Raw genomic sequence first — 4,833 nt, 5'->3', positions numbered from 1 at the left:
CATGGCATAATGCGTGCCCTCAAAGGTACTGGAGGGAGCCAAACCACTACTACTTCTTTGCAATGACTTCAGTTTTAAGAATACATGAGTTGCTAGAATGGCATCAAGTGTTAGGGAAAGCTTAGGCCGAGTGAGCCAAGAATCTATGTCTGCTAAGTTTTTGAGTGAGCCTGAAGTAACTCTTTTAGCGATAAGCAGCTCCTGATTTAAATAATAGCTGAGTGACAGCTAGGTTTTATAAAGGAAAAAACAAACGATGTGACTGAGAACATTAGTAGAGCTAAGGGATACAGAGGCTGGGGTTGCTCACCCACTGTTTGGCAATCACATTACAACAAAGATCTATCTTTGTTTTTTTAATAAACTTAAATAAATTATATAGAATATACACCAGAGTAAACAGTTTGACGCTCAATTTGCATTAATTTGCTTTCATTCTGGACTTTGTAAGAGAGATTTTCAACCGTACAAGCTAGGTATTCAGTTTGACACTTTACTACTAACCTGCTTCTAAACAGGGATTAGAGGTCTTGAGTAATTAAGCCCAGTCAAGGAAGTATCCCTAGAACATCTAGATTTTTCAGCATCAATATTAAAGTAAAAAGATGTGCAGAATAAATCTGAGGGTGAAATGATGTAGTCCCTAATTTGACTGGACTGGGTCCCACTGTCCAAGTTACAATCAGTCTCCACCATTGATTGTACATGTGAAGAGTACATAAACCTTTGTTTTAAATGAGCCAATGAAAGACTTAAGTGTTTTTATTTTTTTTCAAAGTGTCAGGTCATAGGTTTGCACATTCTATTTTAGGCGCAGGACATTGCTGCTTGTGTTCCCACACCTTATGTGACGACATTTCCCGGAGTCTTTCAACATTTTGGTGAGATTTCTTGGCAGGACTGCCCTTCTAGTAGCTGCTCTGAAACATCACCATTGCTCTCCCCATAACGAGCTCTGGGTGAGATGGAAAGGTTCGAGCGGCATGCGGTGGGTGGGGAGGTTTCACATGTTGCTGACGGGGAAAGCCCTGCAGTGACACAAGCTGTTGAAAATAGGCTTTTCAACTGGCCTCTTAAGATGAATTTAATAAAGTCCGAACATTGGATCTGGTTCATTGTTTTCCCACCATTAAATAAATGTCATCGGTCCTAATGCCAGGTTGGTTATTACAGACAAGATATCAGCGAGAACCTTAGATAGTGTTTGTCACTTTCCCTCCCACACGTCATAATTGCATGCCCTTTTGCTTTCGATCTCATCACATCATGAAATGGTAAGTAATTTCTCTCAATCTTTAATAATCATTGAAAATATCACTACAGTTTCTTAAGCGTAGCACCTTTTCTTTTCTCCCTTTTTTTTACTGTTTTCCTGCCGCCCTGGGCAAAGAAAAAGCCAATTAAGCTAATGCACTATTGGTGTCATAAGGTTCTAGATATTTCAAGAGCGGAGCAATTTACCACTCAGAGAAAGAGGAGAGGGCTTGCATAAAACATCCCACTCTAGCGCAAATTTATTATGCTTTTAGTTGTTTTATATGTGATACAATTAGTGGTAGGTGCCAGGAAGGCTTGCAGCTCAAGGACGTGGTCATCGCCTGGCCATCTGTCATTAATTGCATTCCTCAGTTATGCAGGCAGGCAGGCAAGTGGGCAAGCCCAAAGGGGGGAGAGAGTGTGGAGAGGAGGACAAGTGTCACATGGCACATCACACCACAGGTGTGGACGAACCACTGATGTCAGTGCTATGGTGCATGAAAAAAATGGCGACGTGGGACATGTCCTAAAAAGAGCTTTTAAAGGTCTCTGAATATTATTGGTACTGCAGTATCCAGCTATATGTGCACATTTTTTAAGATAATTAATTGCTGGACTTGTGAATATATTTAAGATAAGTTGCCTCATTATGATGGATCTCTGTTTTACATTTAAATAATTACAGATTATTACTTTCAACAAACATAGATGGCACAATAAATGTCGGTTTGATTCTAAATTAGTGTCTGTTTCAGCTGTTTTCATTACATGATTACAGAACTGCAGAGGGCAGCAATGATTCCTGTTAGAACAGCCCTATATTACCACATTATCTGTCCAAAGGGAATTTAGCCCAGGCTGACCATTAAATCTCCGATTGTGTTTTTTGCTTGTACACGGCACCAGGAAGTATGAATTATGACTGAGAAACAGCCAAACAGACCCCATAATCTACCGTTTTTAATCAAGAGTCATATTCATTTTACAGCTTTCGTTTTATTGGCTTTCTCCAACATGCTGTCGACTTGGTGTAAGAGCAAAGAGGAGGGAGCAAATAAGATCATATATACAGTTTCAGCAATGGATACACTCATTTTTAGACAACACAATTGATACAGTGATGGTAAAACACTGTAAAGGATAAGAATAAGAATTAGGACTTTTAATCAGTATTTTAAAATATATACAACAAACAAAATGAAAAAAAAATGACAACTAGATGCAGCCTATACCTACACAGTCAAATTAATGCACACAAACCCATCGATATTTTGTAAATTGTCTTCCAGCATTTTGCTGAAAAAAAAAACATATGCTTTTAAAGCCACAATCAGGGTTACCATGAGTCTAGGTTTATAACAACCTGTCTTGATGTAATTGACAAAGTTAATTTAACCCTGGAGATTTGCAGACAAAGATTTGGATTTGAAGGAGAACTGTTGCCCCAAATATTTTTGGTACTAAATGGTATGTATTGATGTCTTACAGTGTTGTCTACAAGTACCAGTATTTTGACAATTTACAGTGAATTTTTTTGCAGCCCTGCTTTTGTGCCCCCCTCAGGAGTAATATATTCACTGCATTTAAATTTTCAAATCACTGTTGGTGTCAGCTCTGCCATTATTTTGATATCACCTAAAAATTGAAAGTGAGTGGCTCTGCAAATGTGGGGTATAAAAGCGGCACCTTCTCTACATGACTCCATAATGAGTTAGAGCAAGTCTAGCTACAGATTCTACAGTTGACTCTAATATGCATATAAGATGCCTTTAGAGGCCTGGTAAAGTTAGCTGCCTCTGGATTCTCTAGAGGCAATTATCTGGACAGAAATTCTCCAGATTATATAACCACTCCACTGCTAAACTAGCACCACTTTGATTGCTTTCCACGTTTGTGTTGCTGTCACTTCTAGTATCAATGTCACTGTAAATCACAGACAATCCTTGAACTCCCCATGTTCCCTGGTCTGCCCGGCACTGCCTACTTAAGGTGCATGTTTTAGTTGTCCTTTAAATGTATTCCTTAATTTGTAAATCAGGTTTACAGTAGGTTTTGGTTTTAATTTAAGTTGTGTGTATGAACATTTATCATGATAGAGAATTTAATATTCCAACTAAATTTGCTTTCAAACACAACAAAATTGTCAGTGTGTCAATTCTTGACCAACAAAGGAGATATTTTATGTAAGAAAGCTCCATACACACCTTAAAATATCTTAAAAGTTTATTTTGGGTTCATAGAAACCGTTGTTTTGAAAAAAGTTTTGGTTGGGGGACACTCATCCAGCACTAGGATCAAGCTGAGGCCTGCTTCCCTGAGTTGTGACCTCTGTGGTCACATAATCTAGAAGGGTCGTAATATCAGGTGTATTGATTTACAAAAATCTTTGAATTGGGGTTATGTGTATGCATGTGTGTGTTATTAGAGTCACAGCCAGGATGTCTGAAAAAATAAAGAAACATAAGAGACTTCTTTAAAAGTCAAAGTCTAAGTTACAATCAAAGAACTATGTAACACCCCTCCTAAAACACCTTTACTGGCTCCATAAAACACCATATATCTACTTTAAGATCCTCCTCTGCATCATAAAGCTCTAAATAACATTGTCAATTATATTAGTTTTATTAACGGTGCTGATGAATCAAATATATTATTGTTATATAATATTATTATTATCAAAAAAGGAAAAAATAACAATCTATGAATGTGACTTTATATATCCAAGCTCATAATTGTAAAACTATGTGTTCTTAATCTACATGGATTTTTGCACCACAGAGATGCAAGATAAAGTGGAGGAAAAATACACAGAATACTTACTAGCAAACATGCACAGAGTCCATGAGCAGACGGCATCATCTCCTGTTTACAGTCAGCTGACTCATTTTGCAGTTTTCCGTGCTTTGTAATTCACAGATCTCTTCACCTGTTCACTACATGAACCTCTTCTCAGTCTATTAACAATAAATGGCATCAAAAGAGTTGGTGCGACTTGGGATGATGCAGAGATCAAGGCACTCATTGAAATTTGGGCAGAGGATGCTATACAGGTGTAATTGCCATGCTGCATGATTCCCACTTTAAGAGCTTTTTTCTTTTTTTTCCCCCAGGGTTTTATTGTCAGTATGCTGTAGTATAGAGGTGTGGAACCATTCTAGCATGCTGTATAAATGGTCGTAAGAACAGAGCTTGTCACGGTTAACTGATCCAAGCTCAGTCTGAACTCAGCATGGATCAGTTTCAAATGGGTAGTGTGAATGGGGCATAAGCAGGGGCGTGCATACATAGACACTAGGTGGTGCTAAAGCACTAGGAAGTTTGCCCTTTCTTAACGAAAATGCCCTTTTGAAACTCGTTTTTTTTTTTTTTTATTAATATTATTAAGATTTTACTGTGGTCGGTTTTGAAATGATCTTTTGAAAACCTGAGCCATTAAAAACTACTGAAACAATGCCCCGAAATGACCCACCTCCTTGCGCACACCTGACCAGCCTATCGCTCTTCCTTTGTCACGTGAACTCGCGCGGTCGCCCGCAGGGCATGCCAGATGCGCAGCATAATAGCAGTTCAGTAAGT

Source organism: Cyprinodon variegatus, unplaced genomic scaffold, assembly GCF_000732505.1.
Source record: "Cyprinodon variegatus isolate N-32 unplaced genomic scaffold, C_variegatus-1.0 Scaffold166, whole genome shotgun sequence".
NCBI lineage: Eukaryota > Metazoa > Chordata > Actinopteri > Cyprinodontiformes > Cyprinodontidae > Cyprinodon > Cyprinodon variegatus.
The sequence above is the reverse complement of the archived record's forward strand: the minus strand, read 5'-3'. Positions refer to the sequence as shown.